We start from the raw sequence: 14,265 nt of genomic DNA, 5'->3' as shown, positions 1-14,265 counted from the left end.
TCTGGGAATCAATTGTCATGTTTGCTTTTGTAAATCAAGTAGAGTTGGATATAGAAGGATCACTCAGAGAGAGTTAATATCTTGGAGTCACCAGGTTGCTCAGAATCCCCAGATGCATACTGGGGCCTGCTCCTCGTCTCTGACTTGGTAAAAACAAAAAATCGGTATCCCTTCAATATACTTTCTTTTAGCTTAATTTTTTTTAAATCATATTTTGACACTTGCATTGGAACAGTCATATTAGCTTCTAAAAATTTAAATTTTTACCCATAATTTAAAATGTTTAACATTTATTATTTAATTTTTTAATTACCTCTTCATATATATCCCTCATATATCCATCTCTACTTGATTTTCAAAAGCAAGCATGTCAATTGATTCCCAGAGTTACAGTCACTTTATCTAAGGACCCTGAAAAAGAGCTCCTGGTCATTAGGAAGGATTCTGACCAACCCTTACACACATAGCAGATATGAACAAGTGAGTATAGCCAGGGACATTGGGCACTGTGATTAAACCATGCTAGTTCATAGGCTAAGCCTTCTGGTCAGGGGGGTGGTGACTGAATTGGTTACCAACAACAAAAATAGAAAGATATGCTCTTTTTTTCCACTTGTAAAGTTTAACATTTTTCTCAATTTAATATCTTATAAGTGTTTCTAAAGGACGATATACATGATAAAGTTATTAATTTTTTAAGCTATCCACATTGAAATTGTATTTTCTGCCTTTCATTTACATTTTAATATGTTTTTGACAATTCAATATTATTTAAAGTTTTATCATTTTCATATCTATAAAATGTTTTTTCTTGAATTCTTTCTCACTCATTTAGGGTATCTTTGGAGATTTGTGTTAATACTATTGAATGGAGACTATGACCCTTTTATACATAATATATATACACAAATATGTGTATTCCACCTATGGAGATTGAGCAAATAAAATGCAGAATATTTACCTCCTACATATTTTTTCTAGAAAAAAATTAATACAAACTTCAGGAGAAATAATTTATCCATGGAAGTTTCGGTATATATACATACACATGTGTCTATATATATGGGAATATTCCTTTAATATTGACTTAAAACAAGTGAACTGCTTTCCTTTATAAGATAACATTTAAAAATTCTCAAGATTAAAGTTACTAGAGTTAGAAATCTTATTAAATTGTCTCTATTTCAAAAATGCATTAGAGTGTTCTATGAAGAAATACAAAAGTAAATAAATCCAGAGCTTCTGAGAATGACAGCAGAGAAACACAGAAGTCAACAGATTAGAATAAATTTCTGAAAGACAGAAGACTGATGGAAATACCTAGATGGATATATAACAATGAAAGGAGCCATCTCTCAGTATATTCAACAGCAAAACTGCTGCAGTGGAGCTAGGAGTATTTTGTAGAGTGCACATCCCTAGAGGCAAGAGCTACAGGCAGCAGGTACAAGAGGAGGAGCAGAAATGGTGAAGACTGAGGGAGAGTCAATATAAAAGATGTACTTGTTCAGCTTCCTCCCATTATTGTGGATCAGGAAGCAGTGTTTAAGGTCAGATATATGTTAATGGGTATGTTGAGGAGGATTCATGGCTCTCAGAGTGAGTGAGTGTTTACTGTCATTAGTCAGGCTGGCCTTGTTTTGGTATTTGAATGAGTCTTAAACCATTTGTTGGCCTGTGCTATACATATAACACACCTCTGGAAATACCACAGTAAAACCTTAAAACATCACACACACACAAACAGAGCAAACATCCTTCTCATTCAAGAAACAGGCCAGTAACAGCAGAGAAAATCTCTGCAAGACACCTAAGATAATTTATCTAGTCCTTTATTCATGTATATTAATGACCAATTAAGATCAAAAAAGGATAAATATTTAAAAATGAGACAACTAATCCTAAAGAATTAAGATTAGAAAATAGAATTTTTTAAAAAATAATAAACTACTTCTAATTAAAATCTTCAGGGAGTTCAGATAAGATGGTTTTAATAAAATATATACAGTCTGCTAGGAATTTAGGTAAGAGCTATGTAAAATTTAAAATATGCTTAATGAATATTTAATCTAATAAATGTTTGGAATAGGAAGTAAGAAACTATTTTAGAACATAGAACTAAAAAGACAAATAGATGAAAAGTGACAGAAAATAGATGAGCAATATGGGGGAGTAATCAGAAAATATTTTAGTATTGGAAGAATAAAGAAACGAGAGGGGAAGAAATTACCAAAGGCATAACAGAAGGAAAATTTTCAGAGTGGAAGATAGAGGCATATGTTTTTAGATTAGAAATGCCCACCTTGTGTCAAGAAAGCTGAATTTTTAAAAGCCCATTCCTACCTAGTGATATCGTATAAAAATATCTAAGGTGGGAAGAAAGGAGAAAACTCCCTAATAGTTTCCAGAGAGAAAAAGCAAACGCCCTACAAGAAAGTGAGAACCACAATGAATCTTCGGTGTCTCGTAGCCTCCGTTGGACACTAGATGATATTATATCCCATCTATCGAGAGTGAGAAAATAAGATACAGAAAATTTACCTCACACATGCTTTTTTCTGGAAAAAAAATATAATCTGCAGGAAAAATAAAATATCCATGGAAGTTTAAACATGTGCTTTGGAAAGGAGTAGATATGATATTCCCAGAGCAAAACCTATTTAGCAAGTCTCAAGAGGAGTCACTATAGAAGCATTCAAGAAACCATTAGAGATCAACTTTAACTGATTTTATAAGGTGTATAATTCTTGGGTCAAAAAAACAGAAATAGAAGTAGAAAATCCAAGGGGAAATGTAGAGCTCTAAGTAAGAAAGACAGTGAAAAGCAAATTAAAACATAAAATGATTTTGAATGACAGATAAAGTATAAAAGGGAGAATAGTTTTGGATCCTCGAGAGTTTTTTCTTTAGTTGTAAAAGTTCAGTGTCATAGAGTCATATTTCCTCTGAAGATCTACGTGGTTTGAAATAAGTGGTATTTCCATAATCTTAATATAGCCGACACTTAAGTTTTGGCCTTAAAGTTTCACTGTCAATCTGTGGTGAAATCATGGAAATCTGTAATAATTACAGACCAGAATGCAAGTGATAGATCTTTTTGACCATGTGGAGAATGCTGACAGACATGAGAGGTAGAGTGGAAAGAGGATTGGGGAAGTCGAGGTACTAAGGTTAATGGATCAAGAAATAGAGTTTTAAGCATATTCTCTTAAGTTATACAAGTAATTCATAGAAGTAATATTTAATATAAAAAATGGAGGAAAGAGGAAAGGAGATTAATTATAATTAATCATAATTAATAATCATAATTAATCATAATTAATCCTGAGTAAATGAAGTCAGTAGACAATGCTCATATTTGATCAGTCATGAAATAGTGACATAAGCCTATAATTAATATAATGTAGACAACCAAGAGAAACACTAAAATCAGAAACAGTAAAAAACTATTTACACTGAAAGTTAGATTGGATAAATATTCTGGACACAGACTTTCACTGAATGTCCTTCAGTAAGTGTAATGTATTTCCTTTGCATGTCTTAATTTTACAACAATAAATATGAAAATGAATGGTGTTTTAGAGACTTTGTTTTCACATCATTAAAATAATTTACTTTTGACATATAACTTTTTTTAATATCCGTAGGTTACATGGAAAAATTATAATAGGAGCCTAAATGTAAGTTAATTTTAAATCTACTTATTAATAAGCTCAATTAATAAAATATTTGCCTTTTTGCATTTAGAGAAATAAAATATGAATTACAAAAAATGAGCAATTTAAGGTAAATAAAAACTGCAATGGTAAATTCAGTTTACATGATGGGATTATCATACATTTAGTGTAGTCTCTATATTTTCTTTAACAATGTTCATGTTTAATGTGACCGTCAATTTTAAATGATGGCCATAAAAAATATAAAAGCTTTTTATCAAAAAGAGATGTTTCTTGTATAGGTAAGGATAATTTTCAACAAGTATTTTAAAAATTATTTTCTACTTAACCACAATGTTTTGTTTCTCAGTCTATCCTATTATTATGTATATATTCACACCTTAATCAGAAACTTGTTCTGATTAGGTCTATCATCATGAACATTTTAGCAGATATCTTGACAATTACTAGGGTCTGTAGCCAGGAGGAAAAAAAAAGACAGAAAGGAAATGGAAGAGGAAGAGGTGCAGAATATCTATTTCAGTAGTTTAATTCCAAAAGAGCAAGAGCTCCAGAAGCACGAGTAAAACCTGAGATTTTTAGGAGGCCCTCCAAACCTGGTTGCCTCCACACTGTTATTGTTGCTGCTGCTTCATCTAACACGTATATCAAAGATCATCTATAGGACACTGCACAGCACTTCTGCTGCTCTGTTAAAATTAGAAAGTTTGAATGGAAGTTCTAAATCATGAATCTGAATGCCATATGACTTTCAGTAGAATCTGCAGCACATTGGTTAAGAATATGGAATCAATTTGACTCCTGATTCTGTTGCTAAATGACTAGTAATTAAGTTCTTTGGGACTCCTTTTTCCAGTCTATACAAGAGAGATAACTAGAAACATAAAACCTGTATCATGGTGGCATTGTGAGGAATAAATAGATGACACATGAAAAGTCACTTGAAATAGTGTCTGCTCATTACAGAAACTCATACAAAGGGTATTCAGAAAGTAACATTGGGCTTCCAGAGCTTTTTCTGCTCAATTCAGAGCACTGTCCTGTATGATTTTCTTAATCTTTACTAATTCCACATGGCTGGATGTACAGGGAGGGTATTGGGGCACCAGCTTATGGTTGTTATAAATATCATTTTTTTCACCAACATTTTTCCATCTGAAAGTCTTAAGTGTTTTTCATGAAATTATTTTATCACCTTTTTCTTGAAAATCATTAATGGAAGGATTGTGGAAGAGGCAGACCTGGTATATAGGTATAAAAAATATGGTGATGTGCTGAGTTTAAACTTTGCAGCACCAGCCAGGGAATCATAAAGTCTATATTAGCCCTCCTGACAGCACCTTATCTACCAGATGGGATGATTTTCTTGGCGTGCCTAAACCTTTCTCTCTTAACTTCCTTTGATATTTTCATGTCTAGTATCTTGGCTGCAATATTAGTGGAAAGAAGTGAGAAACACATGGCTTTCCATGCTGCCTTTTTTATTTTGTTTCAGTTTTAGCCTTTCCTTTATAATATATTTTCATCAGTTCACATGTGAACATACCTACATACACAAATGCACTCACACAAAATTCACAAGAACACATGCACATACATATATTTTTATACATATGTGTGTGTGTGTGTGTGTGTGTGTGTGTGTGTATATATATATAATGTACACAGATATACTTACATGATCCTAGCTAGAAACTCTAGGCTAATCTTATGTATTTATTTTACTTTCCTGTTGAAAACAATTCTCACAAGTTTATTTAGTGTCTTAATACAACAAAATTTCTTTTCATGTGGTTTCAGAATCCAGAAGTCCTAAATAAGTTTCTCTGGGCCAGTATCAACATGTTAGAGTTGTGCTCCCTCAGGGGATAACAGGGGAGAATCAGTTCTTTGCCTTTTCCAGCTTCTGCTGGCATCCTTGGATTATGGTGGCATCACACCAATCCACGGTCACATTGCCCTCTCCTTATTTGTCTGAAATTTCCCTCTGTCTCCATCTTATAAGAATACATATGATTGCTCTGAAGGTCAATCTGGATAATCCAGGATAATTTTTCCATGTCATGATCTTGTTGTAGGACTCTTTCCTCAGTTCAGCTAAAGATGGGGTCCTTATTGTATGGCCATGAAAAATTAGGCTTGAAGGGTGAGGAGGACAGTGTTTATTAGGTGAAAAGGAAAATAGGGAAACAGGAACTTTCCACAAGGCCAGAGTTCCTGCTAGTGTGCTTCTCACCTTGAAAACTGAATCCCAGGTTCCACCCAGGAAGAAGAGGGGACAGGGTCCTCCCCACTGCAAATGGCAGGAACTTCTGTGGCTCCACCCCAGTGTGAACTCTTCCAAGGGTGCAGGCCTATTGGAGTTTTTGGGGGGACCCCTTCCCATCTGGCTGTCTCAATCCTTAACTCAATCAAATCTAAAAATTATCATATATATATATATATATATCTACACATAGTGACATTTACAGGTTCCAGCAATTAGGACCTGAAAATCTTATAGGGTCATTATTCAACCTATCACATTTCCCTCTTTTTGGACTCTCTTGGCATTATATTTATAACTAGAACCTTCACTATTATCTCTGCTAATCCTTCTTCTGGTAACACTGATATCTCACAAGCTAACAAGCTCTTGTCTCTACCAAGGACTCTAAAATTTACATCAATTTCTCCATGTTTATTGCCATTACTGTAGAGATCCAAATTATTTTTATCTGCACTATTTTAATAACCAAATGCATTTTCAGTTGTCCTCACGTCCTCTCCTCTGTCAGTGTTTCTTCACTGGTGACAGAATGCAACTAAATTGCAACCATGATACCATCTTACGCTACTTATCACTATTTATTCTTTGACCTAAACACTGGCAACTAGTCTTCATTTACTCTGTATGAAATGTGTGCCCTGTGCTATTGACCACACATTTGTGCCATCTGGAGAGCCCTTTTCTGTTTTCTAGAACTTCCTTTTATGCCTTTAGAACTCACACCATATTTTTCTACTACCTCTTCTGTGATGACTTTTCTAAATCACTTAGGTAATACATCTCTCAAATATTCTTTTTTGTTTATTTGTTTGTTTGTTTCCATAGGTTTTCAGGAGAACAGGTGGTATTTGATTACATGAATCAGTTCTTTAGATTTTAAGATTTTGATGCACGCATCACCTGAGCAGCATACACTGAACCCAACTGCAAATTTTATCCTTCACTCCTTCCCACCCTTTCCCGCTGAGTCCCCAAAGTCCATTGTATTATTCTTATGCCTTTGCATCCTAATAACTCAGCTCCCACTTATAAGTGAGAACATGCGATATTTGATTTTCCATTCTTGAGTTGCTTCACTTAGAATAATAGTCTCCAATACCATCCAAGTTGTTGTGAATGCCATTAATTCACTCCATCATACACATATATATATACCACAGTTTCTTTACTCACTTGCTAACTGATGGGCATTTAGACTTCTTCCACATTTTTGCATTTGTAAATTGTGCTATCATAAACATGTGTGTGCAAGTATCTTTTTTGTATGATGACTTCTTTTCCTGTGGGTATATACCCTGTAGTGAGATTGTTGTATCAAATGATAGTTCCACTTTCAGTTCTTTAAGAAATCTCTGCACTGTTTTCCATAGTGGTTGTACCAGTTTACATTCCCACCAGCAGTGTAGAAGTGCTCCCTTTTCACCGTATCCATGCCAACATCTATTTTTTTTTTTTTTAATTTTTTGATAATGGTCATTCCTTCAGGAGTAAGGTGGTATCACATTGTGGTTTTGATTTGCATTTCCCTGATCATTAGTGATGTTGAACATTTTTTCATATGTTTGTTGGCCATTTGTATATTTTCTTTTGAGAATTGTCTATTCATGTCCTTAGCCTACTTTTTGATGGGATTGTTTGTTTTTTTTCTTACTGATTTGTTTGAGCTTGTTGTAGATTCTTGATATTAGTCCTTTGTCAGATGTATAGATGGTGAATATTTTCTCCCACTCTGTGGGTTGTCTGATTACTCTGCTGACTGTTACTTTTCCTGTGCAAAAGCTCTTTAGTTTAATTAAGTCCAACCTATCTATCTTTGTTTTTGTATGTTTAGGATTGTCTTGTTGGACAAGGTCTTTTATTATTATATAATAATTTATTATTATATAATAATCTAAAGTTTGGTTTATCTGATATAAGAATAGCTACTCCTGCTTGCTTTTGGTGTCCATATGCATGAAATGTTTGTTTGTTTTTTTTCCACACCTTTACCTTAAGTTTATTTGAGTCCTTATGTTTAGGGGAGCTTCTTGAAGGTAACATATATTTTTTGGTGAATTCTTATTTATTCTGCAATATTTTATCTTTTAAATGGAGCATTTAGGCCATTTACATTCAATGTAAGTATTGAGATATGAGTTAGTACTGAGGTGTGAGTATTATTCCATTCATTGTGCTTTTTGTTGCCCATAAAATTGTCTTTTTTTAATTGCATTTTTGTTTTATAAGTCCTGTGATATTTATGTTTTAAGAAGGTTCTGTTTTGATTTGTTTCCAGGATTTGTTTCAAGATTTAGAGCTCCTTTAATCAGTTTTTGTAGTGCTGGCTTGGCAGTGGTGAATTTTCTCAGCATTTGTTTGTGTGAAAAATACTGTATCTTTCCTTCATTTACCAAGTTTAGTTTCCCTGGATAAAATATTCTTGGCAGATAAATGTTTTGTTTAAGGCTAAAGATAGGGGCCCATCTCCTCTAACTTGTAGGGTTTTTGCTGAGAAATCTGCTGTTAATCTAATAGGTTTCCTTTATAGGTTATCTGGTGCTTTTGGCTCACAGCTCTTAAGATTCTTTCTTTTGTCTTGACTTTATATAACCTGATGACAATGTGCCTAAGTGAAGATCTTTTAGTGATGAATTACCCAGATGTTCTTTGAGCTTCTTGTATTTGAATGTCTAGATCTTTAGCAATGCTAGGGAAATTTTCCTTGATTATTCCACCAAATATGTTTCCAAACTTTTCCATTTCTTTTCTTCTTCAGGAATGCCAATTATTCTGAGGTTTGGTTGTGTACATAATCCCAAACCTCTTGGAGGTTTTGCTCATTTTTTAAAATTCTTTTTTCTCTGTCTTTGTTGGATTGGATTAATCCAAAAACTTTGTCTTTAAGCTCTGAAGTTCTTTCTTCTTCTTGTTTGATTTTATTACTGAGACTATCCAGAACATTTTGCATTTCTCTAAGTGTGCTCTTTATTTCCTGAAGTCATGATAGTTTTTCATTTATGATCTCTACTTCCCTGAAGATTTCTTCCTTAATTTTTTGTATCTTTTTCTTTGGTATCCTTAAATTGGACTTCACCTTTCTCTGGTGCCTCCTTGATTAGTTTAGTGATCAAGCTTCTGAATTCTTTTTCAGGTAAATCAAGAATGCGTTTTTTGTTTGGATTCATTGCTTGTGAGCTAGAGTGAATCTTGTTTTGTCATATCACCAGAATTGTTTTTCTCACTCCTTCTCATTTGGGTAGGCTATGTCAAGGGAAAGATCTGGGGCTCATGGATGCTGTTCAGATTCTTTTGTCCCATGGAGTGTTCCTTCAGCTACCAGAATGGATAGAGCAGGACAATCAGGTAGGGACATGGTTACATGTGTCTGAGCTGCGGCTCTCCTTAGGCAATGCTTGCTGTGGCTGTGTGGGGTATGTGGGTGTGGTTCCCAGGTTGATAGAGTTATGCTCCTAGGAGGATTATGGCTGCCTCTGATGTGTCATGCAGGTTGTCAGCGAAGTGGGGAAAAGTCAGCAGTTATAGGTCTCACCCAGCTCCCATGCAACCTAAAAGGCTGGTCTCACTCCCACTGTGCCCCCACCAACAGCACAGAGTTTGCTTCTAGGCAGTGAGCAAGCTGGGGAAAGAATTTGCCCCTGGGTTATCAGCCTCCCAGCTGAGAAAGCAAGCAGAGCTTTCCTGCCTCCCTGCCTGTCAAGTCTGAGCACTGGGTTCACACCTTCCCCCAAGTTCTGGCCAGGAGACACCATGTTTAGCTAGAATTGTTCCAAAGTTTAGCTGGAGCTTTCCTTCTTTGTGTGATCTTTTCCCTGTTCCTCTGGCAGACCTCCCCAAGAGCCCCTGTGAGACAAGGCAGAAATTGCTTCCCTGGCGATTGGGAGAGCCCATGGGGCTTTTCTCGCTGCTTCCTTTACACTTTTATTTCACTTGGCTATTTAATTTGACTCAGGTCCAGGTAACGTCATAGTCTTCTTCCATGATCTAGACCTTCAGGTGCACCAGTTAGGGTCTATGTTCAGGGGTGGACAATCCCCCTTTCCCACCTACACAGCTTGGGCACTCACAACATTTGGGGTGTCCTCTGGGTCTTTGAAAGCAATCCACTTCCTTCAGAGGGTCTGTGGATTCTCTCACCTTTCCTGATATATTTCTGCAGTAGTTCTGGAGCAAAAGTTCACAATGTGAGTGTCCACATGCTGCCCTGTCCATTCAAGTAGGAGCTGCAATCTAGGCCTGCCTCCTATCAGCCATTTTTCCTCTATCTGTCTCTCAAATATTCTTCAGCTCTTGGTTTCTATCTCTTAATAGAGCATCAACAGCACTAATAATATTGCAGAATTTTAAGTACATGTCCATATTCTTTTTATTATTAGATTGTTATATTATATGGAACTTTGTATTCCTAGTGCCTGGCAAAATGTAATGGCAAGATAGAAAGTTAACAAGTATTATGTGGATCAATAAAGATATTCCAGGGTGCACATCATAAGCTTAAATATCCAACTCAATACACCTTGAACTTCAAGACAGTTTGAATAAATATAATTTTTGTTTATAGAAAGACTGGTTTGTGATTAAATAAGAAATTATCCTGAAATCTAAGTGATTTAATAAAATAGAAGCTTATGTCTTGTTAATGCAAAATCTGAAGGGGTTCAATAAACCTGAAAGTTTTCTAAGTCATATCTTGGGATATCTGTTTGATTTTCATATTGGAATCTTTTTCATCATAAACATGTTACTCTCTGAACACTGAAAAAGGAAATGAGAAAGCTAAAGGATTGTGGAGAGATTTTACACAACCTTGGTCCTAACATAATCCCATCACTTCCACTCAAGTGTATTGATCACCATGAGTCATATGACCCTATCTAACTACAAATAGTCTGGGAAGGACGGTCTTCCATGTGCCTAGACAAGAGGAGTCAACCAGATGAGACTGAAGGGTCTACTACATATGCTTTCAGTGTAGCCTCTGAGGAGTTCCAAACTGACATACAGATTGTTTGGGTTCATGTGACTACATAAATATATATATGTATATGTGTGTATATGCTAATCAATAACTAGAAAGAAACTTTATACCTAAAAATTTATGAAGAAATTTAATAGTGATACCATGATAATATTTAATAGGAAAAAGTTATTCAAAGTTATTTCCATAAATAAAGCTAGCTAGCTAGATTCCAAACACAAATATCATACATCTGTTCTTGTCTAGCACTGTTAGGTCTTACAAACACAAACCTGAATCATACGCATATCACCCACACAGTGTCTTGTTAGGATCTGAAATACCTTGAATTAAAACATTGCTCTTAGGTCTTACAAACACAAACCTGAATCATATGCATATCACCCACACAGTGTCTTGTTAGGATTTGAAATACCTTGAATTAAAACCTTGCTCTTTAGTACTATTCTCATTTTAAATATTTATTTTGAATTTAACCAATCTTTGATTTAAACTATCAAGTTCTGTACTATTTGAGAACAGAATTTCACAGAGCATGGCTATGATTATGAATTCATGGTGACACATATTTAAGGCTGTTTTCTTGATCATTTGAATATCACTTAAACATGTCAACATAAAAATATTTTAAATTACTACAGTGAAAAATCAGTATTGTAGTGACTTACAATTTAATTTTGATGAACAACTCATAGTTAAAGAATATTACTTTATCATAATCAGGTCAAAGTATAATAAAACTCTAACTTAATGTAAGTTCTACCAAATTTAGGGATGCACAGTATTCTTGAAGCATTTATGATTGAATAATTGATTTGAATATTTGCATATGTATTAATCATTTGCACCTTCATCTCTGTTATCTCCAAGAAAGGTGGCATCAGTGGGAACCAGTTGGAACAGTCCTGAGGAGTCTGATACAGAGAAAAACCACTACCACTGGCTTATTTTCATTGCCTTTGGAAATTTTTGTTGCCACTTTTACCCCTGAAAAGTATTCATTATTGTTGCAAAAGTGTACAAGACCATTTGTTTTGTAGCATAAGAGATTTATTCTACTTTAAAGGCGTTCATCAAAGCATTGTCTATGGCAACTGAGAATATGTCATGCAGAATTGTACACTGTTATCAAATGACATTAATCTAAGATCTGAGGTTACCCTGAGGTGAGGAAATAAATTGAAATTGGAAGTGTCAAACATGGCAACAGAGTGCGGCTCTATACTGAACGAATAATAAATCTATCTTGGACATTTTTAATCTTTTAAAATAGTGAAGAATTTTGTTGGCTTTTAAACAAGAGTCACGGAAGATAAGATTTTAGCATGCTTGGCAATTTTGCAGCAAAAAGGACATAAAAATAGAGAGAAAAATAAATATTTTCTCTAAAGTCTCTATCTTAAGAGATATTTCCAGTTGTGAGAACCATTCTCTATAGCTCTCATAAATAGCTAATTTAAGAGTAAATCTAAAATTATAATTATTATGCCAGGTCCAAATAACAATCATATTAATAATAGTAATAATCCTTTCTCATCCATTACATTTGGACTATATTCATATGATAGGCAATTATAATTAAGAATGATACAAGCTTTTGGGTTTTATTATATCAATATTTTCAGTTAATTAGCAGATGAATTAGAAACCACATTACAACTAGGGCTGCATGCACAGGAAAAGCTTGTGATATTTTTTGAAAACATGGGTTAGTCATTACTAAAATAGATTAGAAAATATAATTAAGCTCAAACCCTGGGTGAAAGGTCACACCTTTAAAATTTGTCACCTTTAATTATTTTTAACTCCTTGAGCACTTTCACCTGCTAGCATGGATTCTTTATTCCTACTTTTTTATCTTCCCTTAAGTCTTATCCCTCAGTTTCTTCTAATTAATTCTGGGTTTTTTAAGACAAAAAAACAGTAAATACAAGATTTATTAGCTTCACTTAGTTCCCTAGGTATCCTTATTAACAACAGAGTGTAGATGGACCAGAAAGCTCTTTACATATATTCATTAGATAACACAGGACTTGAGAATAGTAAGGTATCATATTATCATTGTTTCTGAGAACTCTGTTTCTATTACAATAGTTATTAAAATTTAAATCCTACTGATTATTTTAAAATCACCTACTAATTGGAGATGAGAAACAGTTTGCTACTCTTATTCATGAATAATATAATATTGAAATGCAATTTCTAGAATTCCTAATTGGGGAATTCTTACAATTATCACGAAGTCATGCTATTTTGAAGAAAGACAAAGGAAACAGAAATAAAGAAACAAGAGTGAATGAAGAAGTTACTAGACATTACATTTCCAAACTAGCTTTTTAATTAATTACTAAAGATTTACATACACATGTAAATACATATAAGTCTACAGGTACATGTTTGTTTTCCACCAAATAAACAGCATTTTAAGCATAAACTAATTTCCATTATCAAATTTGATTTTGTTATCAATAGACTTTATTTTTTAAGTAAAAAATAAGCCATATTTAAAAGAACAGGACAGGCATGGTGGCTCATGCCTGTAATCTCAGCGTTCTGTGAGGCCAAGGCGGGCAGATCACAAAGTTAGGAGATCAAGACCATCCTGGCCAATATGGTGAAACTCCGTCTCTACTAAAGTACAAAAAATGAGCAGGACATGGTGGTGCGTGCCTGTAGTCCCAGCTACTTGGGAGGCTGAGGCAGGGGAATTTCTTGAACAGGGGAGGTGAAGATTGCAGTGAGCTGAGATCGTGCCACTGCACTCCTGCCTGGCAACAGAGTGAGACTCTGTCTCAAAAAACAAAGAAAAAGAAAGAAAATAAAGAACAATAGTCAATAATTTTTTAAAGTCTCTAAAATTTCAAAGGCCCATTATTAGTTTGTCAATTTAAAAAGACATTTATTTATTAATGGATTTGGGGGACTCAGGGGGAAGGGTTGGGAGCGGGGAGAGGAATAAAACTACACATTGGGTACAGTGTACACTGCTTAAGTGATGGGTACACCAAAATCTCAGAAATCACCACTAAAGCCCTTTTCCATAAAATCTAAAAACACTTATTCCCCTAAAACTATGGAAAGGAAAAATAAAAATAATAAAGGCATTCACTGAATGCTTATTATCTATGAAATATCTTTTCTAAGTATGAGAATAAAGTGGAGAGCTCATAGAGTACATGCACACACACACAGTCTGTCTCACATACACAGATTCATTTTAAACAACAACAAAATGTCCAGGTGTTGGAACTTGATTCTAAATGCAGTAGAAGCAATTGAGGAATTTTAACCAACAGTATTATGTTATGTATTTTTAAAAAATTATTCTGGTTGCTTTAAGTTTA

This window comes from Aotus nancymaae, unplaced genomic scaffold (genome assembly GCF_030222135.1).
Source record: "Aotus nancymaae isolate 86718 unplaced genomic scaffold, 86718_ANA_hifiasm-v0.15.2.pri h1tg000006l, whole genome shotgun sequence".
Classification (NCBI taxonomy): domain Eukaryota; kingdom Metazoa; phylum Chordata; class Mammalia; order Primates; family Aotidae; genus Aotus; species Aotus nancymaae.
Note: the sequence above shows the minus strand (reverse complement) of the source record.